Raw genomic sequence first — 18764 nt, 5'->3', positions numbered from 1 at the left:
AGACGGAGACAGTCACTGAGAAAGGAGATATGGCTTTTTTCCCCCCCACCCGCTTTTTTTTTTCAATAATTTATATAGATTCTTCTTTCCCCACCTATTTCCATTATTTTTAAATCTAAAACTAAAACCTTTAGTCTTTCCACCCCACCCCCACTAGAGCTGTACTTTGAATATCCTGTTTTCCATTCTTAATTAGCACTTTTCTCAGACAAAGACCACCACCTTCAACACCTCTTTGACCCTTTTGTCTGTGACATCCTTTGATTATCTGCTCACACCACACCCTCAATGTGTCTCTTTCCCCCCCCGCCCCCCCCTCCCCCACCCCCACCCACCTTAAACCAATTTATATTTCTCCCTTGCTGAAACTATGCTGCAGTTCTGCCGAAGGGCCATGAGAGCTCGAAACGTTAACTGATTTCTTCTCCACCGATGCTGCCAGACTTGCTGAGTTTTTCCAGGTAATTCTGTTTTTGTTTTGTTTTGGATTTCCAGCATCCGCAGTAGCTTTTAGCTTTTTGTTAGTATCCCAGAGACCCTGTGGCCCTGGGTTCGAATCCTGTGGCAGACAGTGAGATTTGAATCCAACAAAAAAAAAGTCTGATGATGACCGTGAAACCATTGCCGATTGTTGTAAAAACCCATCTGGTTCATTAATGTCCTTTAGGGATGGAAATCTGATGGCCTTAATTGGTCTGGCCTACATGTGACTCTAGACCCACAGCAATGTGGTTGACAATGTTGTTTAAATGCCCTCAGCAATGCCCACATCCAATGAATGAAAAAAAACTTGGATTTCCAAAAGACATTTGATAAGGTGCCACATTAAATATTACTGCATAAGATATGAGAACATGGTGTCAGGGGTAACGTATTAGCATGGACAAAGGATTGGTTAGCTAGTAGGAAGCAGAGAGTAAGGATAATTTGGTCTTCTTAGGTTGGCAAGCTGTTACTAGTGCAATGCCACAGGGATCAGTGCTGGGGCCTCAACTATTTACAATCTATATCAATGATTTGGATGAAGGACCAAATAAATGGCAGTTTGAATATATGAATGTTTGCTGATGGCACCAAGATAAGTAAGAAAGTAAGTTGTCAAGAGGAGGTAGAGAGTCTGCAAAGGTATATTGTAAAGAACATAACTTAATGTCTAAAATTTTCCAGGACATAATCAGCAGTTTGGGTATCAAACAACTAAAGTCTACCGCCTATCACCCACAGACATAGGGAAATTTAAGGAGATACCACCAGACTCTCAAAACCATGATTAAGACCTATTTCCATGAATACTCAAAGCACTGGCACAAAGGAGTAGATTTCTTGCTGTTTGCTACCAGAGATTCTCCAAATGAATCTACTGGATTTAGTCCATTTGAATTGATTTATGGTCATGAAATAAGAGGCCCATTAAAATTGATTAAGGAAAAGTTCCTAAAGCAGAAAGACGAATCCTCCATGTTGGATTACGTGTCCATGGGCAGAATTTTCTGGCTGGCTGGGGGGGGCGGAGTGGGTGTGGACCCGATCACCGCCCTCAATAGAGTCTGCGGTGCCATTTTACGCAGGTGGGCCAATTAAGGCCCGCCCAGCATGAATCGCACCTCCCGAGGACAGCAGGAGTGGGTGGGCGGCGGAGGGACTGCAATGACTGCCGGGTCCCATGGCGACCCGGCGGCCTCTTTTAAAAAGCTGCCGAAGCCTTTCAAAGGCTGTGAATCATGGCCAGTGGAAGGGCTCCCCAGAGCGCTGCTGCTGAGCAGGCCAGGCAGGAGGGTAGGGCAGGGGGGGACACTGTGCCCCTCATTTCTCCGATGATTGCCTTGCTGCCCTCCTCAAGGAGGTGGCAGCACAGCGGGAGGTCCTGGTACCCCAGGATGGGAGGAGGAGGCTCCCCCCCCACATGACCAAATGCACCTGGGAGGAGGTGGCGGAGGTGGTGCACTCCTGTGCACCTGGGTCCAGTGTTGCAAGCGCTTCAACGACCTGTTGCGCTCAAGTAGGGTGAGTACCATGTTGGCATTGGTCACTTAACCCAGCAGGTAGGCTTTCCCCCTGGTGCCCCCACCCCCAAATCTGAGTGTAGTGACTGCATTGAATTATTGACAGCATGTGTCCTTCGTTGGGTGGGCCAGCAGATATTGCCCATGCCAAGGTCACCCTGAGAGGGTGGTGAAGAGAATGGTTCTGCACCCGCAGCATGTGGTACACTGTGACCCATATTACTGTTTTGGGGGCAACCTGGAGGAGCTGCTGCAGTGCTGGAACTCCAGGACATGTCCAAGTCAGGGGGTCTGTGGTGGAGGAGTTTACGTGGACTATCGCCAAAGCAATGAACCACATGTCCGAGCGTCATGTTTCCTCCATGGAAAGAGTGGCGACTCTTGTGGAGAGGCTCTTCCAGAAGACCCATCTGGGCTTCCAGGGGATGCACTCTGACCAGCAAGCCCTCACACCGGCATTGACCTCAGCTGGTCAGTGCCAGTGTGGAAGATGGTCTGGCCACCAAGTTTTGCAACTCGGTGCCCATCCATCCACGGTGAGAAGGGAGGTCCGAAGTGACCTCACGTCGGCGCAGCAGCTGCCTGTCATCTCAGGGCACTCCGGATGAGGGCGGCAGCTCCTCCGCCCCTCTGCCAGTGACCGTTGCATCTGGTGAAGCTGCGACAATTGGGGAGATGCCAGCTGTGGAACTGGCAGCTCCCTCCCAGGCAGGGCCAGCGCAGGCTCCACGGGCCAGAGGATGACGGCCAAGGTCATCGAGGCCAAAAGGACAGTAGAGTTAGCAGGCTGTCTCAGATGCCACTCCAGCAAGGGGTCAGCACCAAGACGTAGCACCTAAAAACGTAAACACAAGGCACATTAGGCACATCACGGGTTTATCACTGGTGCTTTTGTGTTGGCCCGCTATGAGGTCTTTATGAGTTGGCATGATTTTTAACAACTTTTTCATTTTGTTTCATTAAGTTTCTTTGGTTGCAATATTAAATTCAGACATGTCACCATGACTGAGGGTGCCTCTTTTGTTCTGCAGGTGGATGGTTTCCAATAATGTAGAGTGTTTTGTGGGACATTCAGCTTTATTAACAAGGACCTTAGTTGATGTTCCAAAGCAGGCAGATTTTGCACTTAGGTCTTGAATAAGGAGCCTACAGCCCAGGCTTGCCCTTGTGGTGTGCTCGCTGAAGGTTCATTGGATTAAAGCCTCCCGGGTGTCCCTGTCTCCCTGGAGTATGCCAGGGTCAGCATCTACCCCCTCAGCGTTTCCCTGTGCGCGCTCATCCTTGGACTCACTGCTGGACTCATCATGTGCATCTGCAACTACTGCGCCTACGTTTTCATTGTCCACTGCATCCCCCCTTTCCAGCGCAAGATTGTGGAGAGCGCAGCATGCAAGCACTATCAGCAACAGACGATCTGGGGGGTACTGGAGTGCTGAGCGGTCCCTGAGCGGTCCAGGCATCGGAAGCGCATCTTGAGAAGACCAATGGCTCTCCACCATAGCCTTGTGGAGGCGTGGCTCCTATTGTACCGCTGCTCGGCCTCTGTTCTTGGATGGTGGAGAGGCGTCATGAGCTACCTCCTGAGGGGATAGCCCTTGTCACCCAGCAGCCACCCATCCAGCCGGGCCAGAGGGTGGGGAGTGTGTGAGCATGTAGGCGTCATGGGAGCTGCCTGGGTGCCTTGCACAGACTTGAAGAATCAGCATCCTGTGATCACACACTATCTGCACGCTCATGAAGTGGAAGCCCTTCCTGTTGATGAAGGCACCGGGCTCAGCTTCTGGTGCCTTGATGGCAACATGTGTGCAGTCTATTGCATCCTGGATGCGGGAGAAGCCAGCAACGGCTGCGAAGCCTCTGGCTCGCTGTGCCTGGCTTGTCTGGTAGAGGATGAAGGTCAATGCACTCATGAACAGAACTTCTGTAATCTGCTTGACACAAGTGTGGACAGCTGATTGGGAGACACCGCAAAGATCACCCACCGACCCCTGGAAGGAGCCAGAGGCATAGAAGTTGAGGGCAGCTGTGACCTTTACAGCCACTGGCATGGGCTGTCCACCCACATAGCTCACGGAGATCTCAGGCCTAATCATCTGACAGATATAGTTGACTGTCTCACTTGAGAGACGGAGCCACCTTCAGCACTGCACCTTAGACATATTGAGGTAGCTGTTTTGCCACCTGTATACCCTGGCAGCAGGATAGTGGTGTCTTCTGCAGCCCATTCCTCCTTGGACTACCTCTTGGCCCTGCACCCCTTGTGCCTGCGCCTGGTCTCCCAAAGGTGGCTCCCCTGGAGGCTGAATGTGTACACCTGGCCTCCTCCCCTTCTAGCCCTCCCTTCCTCCTTAGAGGAGGTGCCTCCAGTGGAGAGTTCAGCTCCCATTTCCAGGCTAAGGGAAGGCTTCCTGAAACATGCAGGCCCAAAATAGATTCCTCACTGCAGAGTGCTGACCTGAAGGTTGAGAGTCCAGACCAAGCAGCTGGTATGCGTTTTGAAGTATTGCAGATCATGCAGGCAAGTATGAGTAACTTTGAAACATCAATATTTGACACACTCGTGACCCCACTGAGCCCTCTTATCCCGCCCGTGGATGAGGTTTATACAAATGTGTCCTACACATTTAACTATGTGCGCCAACCTGAAGATTGCAGGTCGCCGTCGAGCGGCGCCTCAAGGGCCTTAAGTGGCCCGTTAATTAATGACGGGCGCAGAGCGGAGATCATCGTGTGCCCGCCCAACGAAATATCGCGATAGCGCACGGTGATGTCAGGACACTCGCCCAACGTCATTTTAGATGGGCAAATTCTGCCCCATGTTTCTAGAAAGACTCGCAGGAGCATGTAAAGTAGCACGCAAGCATTTGAAAATTTCATAAGCTAAAATGAAAGAATGGACAGACAAACATACTACAACTAGAACATTCCAAGCAGGAGATGAAGTATTGGTAATATTGAAAGCAAAATTAGGTAGCCCATACATGGTAGTTAGGAGAGTTAGTAAGGTAATTTATCTGATAGATACTCCTGAGCATAGGAAGAAGAGACATAGGAAAAAGTCACATAAATATGTTGAAGCAATATCATCGCAGGGACGATGATCAAAAAGAGCAAGTGCGCCAAGTGGTAGGAGTAATGGAGGATGACAGGGACAGTAAGAGTAAGGTAAAAGGAGAATTAGACAATGCACAAAGCGAACCTCCTACGATTCGACTAGCCAATACAAAAATACTGGGACAGTTAGACGCAGTGTTCTCGTATTTAGAGGAAGGATGAATGCAAGTAAGTCTCGTGTTTTGTTGTCCATGTGTCACATACCTTGTGATGAAAAGCATTTTTGAAATGGCACTTCATCTCTTTTAAGGGTGGAGGCATGTAGAGAACATATCTTTTTATTTCTGTTGGACTGTGGATTAAAATTACAATGGCTGCAGTTTGAAAGATGTGTCTACTGGAACAGTGTGAGGGATATATACAATGTTGCTGTCCTGGAACACAGTGTGCCATGAAAGACAGGATGGTGCCGAGGAGGAGTCTTGTCTAATGGGGAACTGCCTGGCAACAATATTTTAATTGGCTCCTGACCAGGTGACCAGGGTTTGTGTGAGAGCAGTGCAGCAAAATAGCTCCTAACCTGAAAAGAGAAAAAATCTAATACCTCTTTCTCCTGTGTGTGTAAGATTCCAGTAATTCTACAATAATATCTGGCTACTTCATTTCCCTCATAACCTGCTCTCTCTCTGAAAACCCGTCAAGAGGAAAAAGGGAAAATCAGCATTAGAGACATTGAAAGGCAAGTGCTCAACCAGTGAACTAAAGACTGAAAGTGCTGGGAAGACCACCTTGTGTCATCAACAAAGAACTGAAAGGAATTTGGAAGACATTGATCAAAATCAACCCATTGAATCCTGTACTCCAGAGTTGGTGCTATTGAACTGTTCTGTCCCACCCTTAAAATCCATGTTTTTGTGTGTCTTGTATGTGTGTATATGGGGATTTAAGAAGGGGTAGAGTTTAGATTATAGAGTTAGAAATTAGCAGTTTATTTTACCACTGGTCAAAGACAATTTATTCAGTGAACTTATTTACTTATTAAGTTTGCAAACCTGGTGCCCGTATTCGGTTAACCTAAATTTCGTAATTAGGTGGTTTGATCAGACTTTTCACATTTGTCGCGGCTCAGGGAGCAGCAGGTCTTGATATTGTAGCGCACTCTACCTAGTGGGTCATGACAATATAGACAGGTTAAGTAAATGGGCAAAAGTTTGGCAGATGGAGTATAATGTGTGAAAATGTCAACTTTCCACATTGGCCGGAAGAATGGAAAAGCGGTGTACTATTTAAATGGAGAGGAATTGCCGAACTTGGTGGTATGGAAGTTTTCTGGGTGTCCTGGTGCATGAATCACAAAAATGTTAGTATGCAGATGCAGCAAGTGATCAGGAAGGAAAAAGGAATGTTGATGTTTATTGCAAGGGGAGTGGAATCTACAGCTAGGGAAGTTACTGGAGCTGTACAGGGCATTGGTGAGACCACATCTGGAAAAATGTTTACAGTTTGGTCTCCTGATTTGAAAAATGATATAGTTGAGTTAGAAACATAACAGAGAAGGTTTACTCGACTCATTCATGGGATGAAGGGCTTATCCTATGAAGAAAGGTAGAACAGTTTGGGCTTGTACTCATTGGCGTTTAGAAGAATGAGAGGCGATCTTATTGAAACATGCAAGGACTTGACAGAGTAGATACCGGGAGGATGTTTCCACTTGTGGGGAAGACTGGAACTAGGGGACACAGTTTAAGGATAAGAGGTCTCCGTTTTAAGTCTGAAATTAGGAGAATCTATTTTCTCTCAGAGGGTTGTTAGTATGTGGAATTCTTGTCTTCAGAGAGCAGTGAAGGCTGGGTCATTGAATTTATTCAAGGCATATTTAGAAAGATTTTTGAAAGGCAAGGAAGTCAGTGGTTATGAGGGTCAGGGAGGGGGGTGGGTGGGGGTTGTGGGTAGACATAAATGTGGATCAGAACCAGATCAGCCATGATCTTATTGAATGGCAGAGCAGGCCAGGAGGGCCAAATGGCCTACTCCTGCTCTTAAGCCCTCTGTTTTCCATTGCTCCTATGAATCTATCATCCTCTGTAATATGGGAGCATGCATGGCTGCGCAGCAACCTGGAAGATACACTGGCCGCGCACAAGCTGCCCCTTGTGAGGATGCGCCAAAGAATCTAGAGGTGTCATGTGTTTTATAATGATATAAAGGAACCAGTTGCTTATAAGAGACTGTGCAAACACGCCGTGGATTTATTTATTAATTCTAGACACATGTGAATGGATATACGTGGACAGAATGCATGAGGACATCAGAGCTGTGTGTCTTGTGTTCTGCTCCAGGCAGAAGCGAAACTGAGGCTGGATCACTCGACACACTTCCCTTAAAGTGATGGATGCTGCTATCCCTTAAAGATATGTTACAACATCTCCATTTCTTTTTAAAGATACATGTTCATGTTTAGTTGTCATTACATAAGTGTATTGGACTGGTGAACCTATGAGTCTCTAAAGTGTAGAGGTAATCTGCTGGTACACCCAGATCTTCTGATGGTAACCTTGTCTGGAGGTTTCTTTGATTGCCCACAGTTTCTTGCATGTTGTTCCTGGTTACATTTTGGACCTTCTCCTAGATGCAATAGGAATGCACGGTGGTTGAGGATATTGAATGGATGATTTGTCCTCGGTTATGTCTTGCTGTTGCGTCTTTGTGTGCAATAGGACCTGGATTCCGAACAAAACATAGACACCTCGGCTGGTTGACATGTACCTTCTGTGGAATCCTGGATGTGAACTTGTTGTCCCAGGTGTAAACTTGGCAATTCTGTACTCACATTATTATCATGCACATTGGTCAGCTTCTCTTGCAGTTTTAAAAAGTTGCTTTCTAGTTTCTTAGAGAGTAGAATGGATGAGGGTAGGTAGATTGGTATTCAATGATCTGCCAAACATGAGCTCCAGCAGTAATGGAATGATTGCACTTAAAAGTGCCACTCTTGGATGTAACATTGCAATGTGTAGATCTTGCTTGGTCTGTCTACATTTGAGATTTAGGAATCATTCAGTCAGGTAGGCCTTCAGATCTAGGATAATGTGGAAAAGAAGTAGTGTGATTGATATTCCACTTCTCACACTTATCCTGAAATGGCTTATCAATTGTGGACTGTTATTCATAATGGTTTCTCCAAATAAACTGAAAGTAGCACTTTTGTGATAGTTGTGCTTCACATATTGTGCAATTGTTGAATATTGGGGTACTTGGTAAACTCATTGACGATAATGATGAAGTCAGTGCCATGGACATGAAAGAGGTCGGATGCGATTTTGGACCATGGTTGGGTAGGAACTTCATGTGGAATTAATAGATCTTAATGCTGAATTGCATATGCTTTTGACATGCCTTGCACTTCTTGACAACGACTTCAAAGTCATTGCCCATACCCGGCCAGGGTGAAGAGAACTGTATGTTTTGTAGGGGGAGGGCAGAAGGCTACCACAGAGGCTAGGGGGAGAAAGGGTGTGTGTGTGCTGTTTAAAATCTTGCCACCACCCCTCCCCTCACCCCACCACCTCTTCTCGCTTCAGCCAAGCCTAAGCCCAGGTGACTGGTGCTGCCTGGTAAAGAGGAACAGGCCTTTGTTCCTCCTGTGTGCCAGGCAATACCGGCTGCCTGGTGAAGACATCGCCCTCCCTCTACTGGAAGATCATCAAGGCCCCCAATCATGCTCTATTTTCATCGGGAGACACCCACCTACACCTTACCCTTCCCCTCCTGTGTCTCCCTGCCCTTTACTCCTCTCCTTCCTCTCCTCTCTTCTCTGTTATTACGTCCCTGAGGGGGAGGTTATTCCATCTCTCTCTCCCTCTCCCTGGGAATGGATATTAATACCTATAGATCTTGGGGTGGGTGTAGCTCAGCTCCTACGACTGCGACAGTCGCCTGTAGCTGGGCCTTCCCAGACAAATGTGGAGGCGGTGCTGTCACCGGTGGCAGGGCTCCCCAAAAAGACCTATGCAGGAGCAGCTGTTTCTGCGGCCCCTGCTGCTCCCGTGGCCCTGTCATCTTTCCACCTCCTTACTAAGGCATTGGGGGTTAAGAGCTACACTCACCCCTAAATGACCATCGAGGCTTGTGTTAAGGCAATAGCTGGGGTCGTTGGCCCTTCAGCCATAGTCGCCGCCATGAAAATGTACGGGAAAGCCGTATTTTTTCTGAGGACCGAGCGGGCGGTGCACCTGGCCCTGGGAAAGGGGCTCACTGTGGGCGGGACCTTTCTGGTGGTGGACTCCCTTGAGGCCACTGCCCATAGGATCATCATTTCCAATGTCCCGTCCTTTGTCCCCAGTGAGCTCCTCCTCCCCCCACAATCCCTTGCCCTTGCCCGCCACCCGGACATGCCCTGGCATGCCTTGTTGCCGTCCGGCGGCAGAGGTCCCTGTTGGGGGGCCCTCTATGGAGGCGTCCTCCTGCTTTCCATCAGGGACCTGGGGTGGAGGGTGTTGCACGCAGCATCCCATATAACCGCAGGATGTGTTGGTTCACAGACTCCCATGTGACCTGCCCCTTCTGTGGCCTTGTGGAGTCTGTGGACCATGTGTATATAGGGTGTTGTAGGCTGCACCCCCTTTTCAGTTATTTAAAGAACCTTTTATTGATGTTTTGTTTGCACTTCAGTCCAAAAGTATTTGTTTGACTGGTGCAGACTCGATGGGCCGAAGGGCCTTTTTCTATGCTGTAGAACTCTATGACTCTAAACCTGGGAAGTCCCTGCCTCCACCTGCTGTGGATCAGACGGTGCAATGTGTTCACCAGATTGTGATCCCAGGGCTATTCTAAAGCTAGGTCCCATTGAGGTGTGTGTCTGTGCTGGTGGAGGGTGTGGGTGAGTGCTGTGACAGCACTCTGAGGAGGGCGCCTCCAGATTCCTCGCCAGAGGTTTCTTTGGGGCTTGAATGGAGGCCCTGGGTTGTGGATTCAGTTGGCTGTTTGGCAGATGTGCCTGTGAAAGCAAGGAGAGATAATTGGTGGCCCATGAAAGAGGATACATCCCTCACACCCTGGTTGTCTGATGGATGTTGCACTGCTGGGTAGAGCAGCACCGACCTCACTGTCAGCACAAGAATGGTCCAGATCCTCGCCAACCAGCTGGATGGCTCTGTTTTAAGTGTCTGTGAGGGCCTTGATTTTGGGCATTCTGCCACTGATCTGTGACCTCTCCCTGTTGTTGTGAGCCAGCTTGTCCTGCATGAACGGAGATGGATAAATCGTCAGCAGGATGCCCGCCAGGCCAGATGATAATTATGCCTGGCCTGTGTGGGTCGTGAGTGGCCCCATGGATGGGATGAGATCAATGACAGTGAGTGTGAAAGAGTGAATGGTGATGTCCCTTGAACTGACAATGAGTGAGGGCCCTGTGGATGTGTGATGGATTTGAGAGTGTGTGAGCTGAGTGATGAGAAGAGTGATTTACCCTGGCATGTTAGTGGGGTGGTGAAAAAAGCATATGGGACACTTGCCTTTATCAATCGAGGCATAGATTACAAAAGTAGGGAGATCATGTTGGAGTTGTATCGAACCTTGGTGAGGCTACAGCTGGAGTACTGTGTGCAGTTCTGGTCGCCACATTATAGGAAGGATGTGCTTGCATTGGAGGGGGTGCAGAGGAGATTCACCAGGATGTTGCCTGGGATGAAACATTTAAGTTATGAAGAGAGGTTGGATAGACTTGGGTTGTTTTCATTGGAGCAGAGAAGACTGAGGGGCGACCTGATCGAGGTGCACAAGATTATGGGGGGCATGGACAGGGTGAATAGGGGGCAGCTGTTCCCCTTAGTTGAAGGGTCAGTCACAAGGGGGCATAAATTCAAAGTGAGGGGCAGGAGGTTTAGGGGGGATGTGAGGAAAAACTTTTTTACCCAGAGAGTGGTGACGGTCTGGAATGCACCTCCTGGGAGGGTGGTGGAGGCGGGTTGCCTCACATCCTTTAAAAAGTACCTGGATGAGCACTTGGCACATCATAACATTCAAGGCTATGGGCCAAGTGCTGGTAAATGGGATTAGGTAGGTAGGTCAGTTGTTTCTCACATGTCGGTGCAGACTCAATGGGCCGAAGGGCCTCTTCTGCTCTGTGATTCTGAGAACGGAGGAGATCATTCATCCTCTTGTGGCACTAGGTGGCTGTCCTCTTTTGAAAGGCATTGGTGCTGACCACCACTGCCACTGCCTCCCAAGCCGGGCTAGCACTATTGCTGTCCAGTTTGTGGCCAGAGCAGGGGTAGAGGACATCCTCGCGGACCTCCACAACATCCAAAAGGTGCTCGAGGATCGCTTCGCTGAACCTGGGGGCTGTTGTCTTCAGTTTCAGGCCTTCCGTGCAGCAGTGGTAATCTGGAAGCACTGAGATATGTGCTTGTGGCTGGACTTTAAATATGGTGCCTGATATGATTCGCTCACCTGCCGTGGAAATGGCATGTTTCCCACGAGTGCATAAATAATGTGGCGGGATTGGGACAATACAGCGTGAAAACCCACCATCGCAGCCGGCAGGTAAAACGTCGTTTTTCTTGCCCGCTAATGCAATTAATGCAACAGGGGAGGTGGTGGTGTAGTGGTACTAGATTGGTAATCCAGAGACCCAGGGCAATGCTCTCACAACCTGGGCTCAAACCCTACCATGGCAGATGGTAGAATTTGAATTCAATAAAAATCTGGAATTAAAAAAAGTCTAGTGATGACCATGAAACAATTGTCGTAAAAACCCATCTGGTTTACTAATGTCCTTTAGGGAAGGAAATCTGCTGTCCTTACCTGGTGTGGCCTACATGGGACTCCAGACCCACAGCAATGTGGTTGAATCTTAACTGCAATGGGATGGGCAATAAATGCTGGCCTAGCCAGCAACACCCACATCCCAAGAACAAATAAATATAAAAAAGAAACCTGGAATGATTCCACCCTCACTATCTGTTTTTATATTTCTAGCTAGCTTTCTGTCATACTCTAATTTTTTCCTTCCTTATTGGCCTTTTAGAAACTCACCAAACCTCCTTAGGCAGCACCTTCCAAACCCACAACACTACCATCTCGAAGGACAAGGGCAGCGGATAAATGGGAACACCGCCAGCTGGAAATTCCCTTCCAAGCCACTTACCATTCTGACTTGGAAATATATCGCCGCTCCTTCACTGTCACTGGGTCAAAATCCTGGAACTCCCTCCTTAGCAACATTGTGGGTGGATCTACCATGGTTAAAGAAGGCAGCTCACCACCATCTTCTCGAGGACTATTAGGGATGGGCAATAAATGCCGGCTTTGCCAGCGATGCCCAGGTCCCGTGAAAGATTATTTAAAAAAATTCTGTGCATTCTGAAATATTCCCTTAAATTTTTGCCACTGCATCTCTATTGACCTATCCCTTAACCTAATTTGCCAATTCACTTTAGCCAGCTTAGCTTTCATGCCCTCATAATTGCCCTTATTCAAATTTAAAAACTTAGTCTCAGACCCACTCCTCTCTTTCTCAATGTAAAACTCAATCATATTATGGTCGCTGCTACCAAGCGACGCCTTCAAAATGAGATCATTAGTTACTCCAATCTCATTGCACAATACCACGTCTAGTATAGCCTGCTCTCTGGTTGGCTCCAACATGCGGTTCCAAGAACCTATCCCGAAAACATTCAATTTACTCCTCATCTGGGCTACCTTTGCTCATCTGACTTTTCCAGTCTATGGGCAGGATTGCAGCCCGCAATTGGCTCTACACCGCCATTTTACGTGGGCAGGCCAATTAAGGCCTGCCCAGCGTAAATCATGGCCCCTGAGATCAGCGGGTGGGGGCGGGCGGCGCCAGGTCCAATGGCGACCCAGTGGCCTATTCAAAAATGGCGCAGGCAGCTGTCCTAAGGCTGCTACTGATGTCAGTCAGGAGCATGATGGATAACATCCTCGGAGAGCAGGCCAGGCGGTCGGTGGGGCAGTCGGCCCCAAGATTCTCGGATGAGTACCTCGCTGCCACCCTCGAGGGGGCGGCAGCACGCCACAAGATCCTGGTGCCATGGGACAGGAGGAGGAGGCCCCGACACCTAGCAAAACGTGCCTGGGAGGAAGTGGCAGAACAGGTCAGCTCCCACAATGTGGTGAGACGCACCTGAGTGCGTCTGAGCGCAAGTGTTTTAATGACCTCTTGTGATCGGGAAGGGTGAGCACCATGTTGGCATGGATCACTTATCAAAACAGTTAGGTTGCCCCCCCGCCCCCTCAGAATTTTGTTTTTGTATTCATTCATTCACGGGATGTGGGCTTCGCTGACTGGGCCAGCATTTACTGCCCATCCCTAGTTGCCCATGAAAAGGTGGTGGTGAGCTGCCTTCTGGATCAGCTGCATATGGTGCAGGAACACCCACAGTGCTGTTCGGGGGCGAGTTCCAGGATTTGGACCCAGCAACAGTGGAGGAGCGGCGAAACATTTCCAAGTCAGGATGCTGAGTGACTTGGAGGAGAACTTCCAAGTGGCGGTGTTCTTAGTTTGGAGGTTCTTAGTGTGAGTGGCAAATGTGATGGAGGCAGCATCTGGGCAAGGGGGTCAGCCCTGGCTGCTTGGAATGAGTGTATGGCAGCTCCAGGGTCACGAATCGGATGAGCCCTGCAAAGTTTTCCTCAGGTGGGGGTGGCAAGGCTGCAATGGCAATGCAGGTACAGGATGGACTAATCAATGCTCCTCTCTCCTTTCAGAAGACAGCACAAGCAGCTGCAGACTGGCGGAGGGCAGCCCCACCTTCTCATCATCACCAGATATGAGCAGGAGGCACTGGAGCTGGAGAGGCGCCATGCGCCCAGGTCAAGTGGCCGCGGTGAAGTTGGGGTGCACTGGGAGGTAAGAATGCTGTGCCCTGAGGTCACAATGTCTGTCAGTGCAAACATTCCACTGTTGACTGTATATTGATTTCAGCCTCCAACATGGGATCCCCATTGATAATGGAAGGAGGAGCGCATCCTGATCCGGGAGCCAGGTATGCACATTAACAGTGTAACAATTTCAACTAATCAAATGTCCTTGTTCTTCCTTTCAGCCTCACCAGATCACGCTCGGACTCAGGAGGCCACTGACTCCTAAGGGCACAGAAGACATTAATGCACCAGCGTCACACCCTCTTAGCCAGGCAGGCACCAGCGCAGATACCAGCACCTCGCTGGGAATAAGATTGTTGGCTAGTATCTCGGGGCACAGCGGTGAGGACACTTCACACTTGCTTGAGGTGCAGGTGGAGGCAGAGAGTGCCTAGGGTGCCAGCAGTTGGAGGATGTCCATGTGGAGCATGAGCAATGCAAAAACCCTCATGGCCGAGCGCAATGCTCCCTCCATGGAGAGTGGAGAATCTCATGGAGAGGCTGTTCCAGGAGAACAATCAGGGCTTCCTGGGGATGTGTTCAGACCTGCAAGCCCTCACAGCGGCAATGACTTTAGGTAGTCAGTGTCAGTGTAGGAGATGGATTGGGCACCCAGTATACCAGCTAGGTGTCCACCCATCCATGGCGAGCAGGGAGTTCCAAAGCGACCTCACATTGGCACACGAGCTGCTTGTCATCTCTGTGGGCTCCTCTCAGGGTGCTCTGGATGAGGGCAGCAGCTCCTCCACCCCCCTCCCAGTGACCGTGGCATCTGATGAGGCTACAGCAACTGGGGAGATGCCAGCTGTGCCACTGGCTGCTCCCTCCCAGGCGGGACCAGCACAGGCTCTACGAGCCAGAGAACGCCTGCCAAGGTCATCAAGGCCAATAGGACAGCAGAGTGAGCAGGCTGTCTCCAATGCCGGTGCCAGCGATGGGGGAGCACCTAGACATAGCACCTACAAACGCAAACTTAAAGTACCTTAGGCACACCATGGGCTTATCACTAGTGGTTTTCTTTTGCCCCACTTTTAAGTTACTTTTCAGTTGGTGTGCTGTTCAACACCTTTTAATGTACTTTGATTTCTGTGTGCCAAGCTGCAAATCATTATATGTTTTGGTTCTCAACAAGCCTTCATTAGTTCTGCAGGTGAACAGGAACATGATGTTATGAGTGACTTGTTTGTCATTGAGCTTTATTGAAATGGCACATAAAGCATGTTGCTGACCAGGCAACTGTTGCTCTCACATATCGAGTGCCCTGGCATGTGTTGGTGGTTCATCTTTGGTAGGTTAGCTGAAGGATCATTGGATCAAAGCCTCCCGGGTGTCCCTGCCTCCCTGGAGGTTTCCCAGGTCAGCGTCTATCCCCTCAGCGTTCTCCTTAGCGTGCTCGACCTCAGACTCATTACTGGACTCATCGTCTGTTGCCAGAGCATCTGCATCTACATCTTCTTCCTCCAGTGGGCCCCCCCTTTCCAGCGCTCTCCACAACCTGTGTGGAGAGCGCAGCATGCAACCACTATCAGTGACACACAATCTGGGGGGTATTGGAGTGTGCCCCCTGAATGGTCCAGGCATCGGAAGTGTATCTGGAGAAGACCAATGGTTCTCTCTACCACAGCCCTTGTGGAGGCATGGCTCCTATTGTACCACTGCTCAGCTTCTGTTCTTGGATGGTGGAGAGGCATCATGAGCCATCTTTTGAGGGGATAGCCCTTGTCACCCAGCAGCCATCCACCCAGCCGTGCTGGAGCACTGAAGAGCCTCGGCACCTGGGGGTGTCTCAGGATGTATGCGTCATGGGAGCTGCCTGGGTACCTTGCACAGACTTGTAGAATCTGCATCCTGTGATCACACACTATCTGCATGTTCATGGAGTGGAAGCCCTTCCTATTGATGAAGGCTCCTGGCTCACCAGCTGGCGCCTTGATGGCCACATGTGGGCAGTCTATTGCACACTGGATGCGGGGAACCCAGCAATCACTGCAAAGCCTCTGGCTTGCTCTGCCTGGCTGGACTCATCCCAGCAGTAGTGAATGAAAGTCAATGCACACCTGAACAGAGCGTCTGTCACCAGGTTGACACAGCTGTGGACAGCTGATTGGGAGACTCCACAAAGATCACCCACCGACCCCTGGAAAGAGCCGGAGACATAGAAGTTTAGGGCAACCATGACCTTCAGCGCCACTGGCATAGGGTGTCCACCCACTCAGTTGGAGCTGATCTTAGGGCTGATCATCTGACAGATGGAGGTCACTGCCTTGAGAGATGGAGCCTCCTTCGGCTTTGCACCTCAGATATATTGAGGTAGCTGCATCGCTGCCTGTAAACACTGGCAGCAGGATAGTGATGTCTTCTGCAGCCCCTTCCGCCTTGGACTTCCTGTTGGTCCTGCGCCCCTTGTACCTGTGCCTGTCCTTCCACAGGTGGCTCCTCTGGAGGCTGAATATGGACTCCTGGCCTCCTCCCCCTTCTGGCTCTCTCTTCCTCCTCAGAGAAGGTGCCTCCAGCGGATAGCACAACTCCCATTCCCAGGGTAAGGGAAGGCTGTAGATACCTGGAAAGCCCCAAGTGTTATGATTCCTCCAGAGTCCTGAAGCCTGTTCTTCCTGTCAAAGCAGCTGTGAAGTGAAATGGAGTTGCCCTGTTCACACAAGCAAGTAGCAGTAAGTAATAAACTAAAGTTCGAACAATTCCCATTAGCGAGCCCACTCACCCCTCTTATCCCGCCTTTGGGTGAGGTTTTTAAAAATGTGGCCTACCCGCCTACCTGTTGCGCCCGTATGATGCACTGAAAATCGCAGGGGCTGTGAAAAATCGTCTTCAATTGCTGCGTCAAGGGCCTTAACTGGCCCATTAATTAATGGTGGGTGCGCTTTGGAACTCATTGCGCGCCTGCCTTCTGAAATATTGCGATGGCGCGTGGTGATGTTGGGACGCAAGTCGGGATGCGTTGGCGTGTCGGGCCCACCCCCATACGCCGACCGGAAAATTCTGTCATATATGTAAATTAAAATCTCCCATGACTATCGCCGTGCCTTTCTGACAATCTCCAATTATTTCTTCCTTTATTCTCAATCCTTCCATGTGGTTACTGTTAGGGGGCCTGTACACAACTCCCACTGGTGACTTCTCGGCTTTACCATTTCTCCTCTCTACCCAAACCGTTTCCACATCCTTGTTTCCTGAACTAAAGTCATCTCTTTAAGTCTCTATTGTGCTAACACCATCATTAACTAACAGAGCCACCCCTCCAGCTTTTCCTCGCTTTCTGTGCCTCCTTTCCTTCCTAAATATCCTGTACCCTTCAATATTCAGGTCTCAATCCATGTCCTCCTGCAGCCATGTCTCCGTAATGGCTATAAAATCGTAATTATTTATTTCCACATACATTCTCAGTTAATGTTTTGTTTCGAATGCTGCATGCATTCAGACACAGAGCTTCAGTTTTACCCTTTTATTCTTTTTACAACCTTTAGTTTCATTTGTTGATTTACTGTTAGATTTGTCCTCTCTAGCCCTTCCTGTCATGGCCTGTTTTTCATTTCCTGTAATAATACCTTTCTCTTCTGCCTTGTCTCTACTCTTTGGTTTACCACAATTTCCCAAATTTAAAACCCTCTCTACTTCTCTAGTTACACAGCTCGCAAGAACACCAGTCCCAACGGTACAGATACCACTTTCCCCAGTACTGGTGCCAGTGCCCCATGAACTAGAACCCACTTCTCCCACACTAGTCTTTGAGCTATACATTCATCTCTCTAATCTGATTTGTCCTATGCCAATATGCATGTGGCTCAGGTAATAATCCAGAGATTATGACCTTTGTGGTTCTGTTTCTTGATTTGATGTCTAGGTCCTCATACTGACTATGCAGAACCTCCTTCTTTGTCCTGCCAATGTCATTGTACATGGACCACGACGACTGGGTCCTCCCTCTCCAACTGCAAGTTCCTCTCCAGACCGAGCAGATGTCCCGAACCCTGGCACCGAGCAGGCAACGCAGCTGTCTGGACTCACGCTCTTTGCCGCAGAGAATGGTGTCAATTCCTCTGACTATACAATCCCCTACTATCACAACATTCCTTTTTGCTCCCCCCACTTGAATGGCTTCCTGTGCCACAATGCCATGGCCAATTAGCTCATCCATCCTGAAAGCCCCCACTCTCATCCAAACAAGCTGAAAAAGCCTCAGACCTGTTGGACAATTGCAGAGGCTCACACTCCTACCCTCTTAAACAATGCTGGTCAATGTAATGGTCAGCTTAATTTTTCAGGACTGAACCCTATAATAAATTGCTGCAGTTAAAACATATCTACATCAAATAGTGACATTTGACATTGTCAAAACCTGTCAGATTGATGTCAACTTCTCACCAGGCTTCCCCGAGTGGCCACAAACTCTCCAATGATTTTTTTCTTCAGGCTTCCAAAATCCAGCCCAGAAAAATAGTGGGGATGGGGAACGGGTGTTGGAGGGAGGAAACTCAAATTTCCTGTCAGGCTCAAAATGGTGTCCCCAATCTCAGAAGAGGTGCGTGTGGGCTTGCAACCCAAGGCATTATCAACAGACAAAAAGGCTATACAAAACTAGTGTGAGGTCAGGAAGGCACTGCAAATATAAAATTACTACAAAAAAATCCTATGTTTTTCTCATTACCAACCCTATTCCTGCCTCCATCACCAGATGAAAATCTAGCCGCTAGTCGCAAACACCCTTTGACACCTGTTACTAGGCGAATTTTGGATTCAATTTTCCACTCTCCCTTGGATCTCAAGAGCTCTTTTTTTGACCAGTCAGCCATGTAGGACCCTGTC

This window comes from Cetorhinus maximus, chromosome 1, assembly GCF_964194155.1.
Source record: "Cetorhinus maximus chromosome 1, sCetMax3.hap1.1, whole genome shotgun sequence".
Taxonomy (NCBI): Eukaryota; Metazoa; Chordata; class Chondrichthyes; order Lamniformes; family Cetorhinidae; genus Cetorhinus; species Cetorhinus maximus.
The sequence above is the reverse complement of the archived record's forward strand: the minus strand, read 5'-3'. Positions refer to the sequence as shown.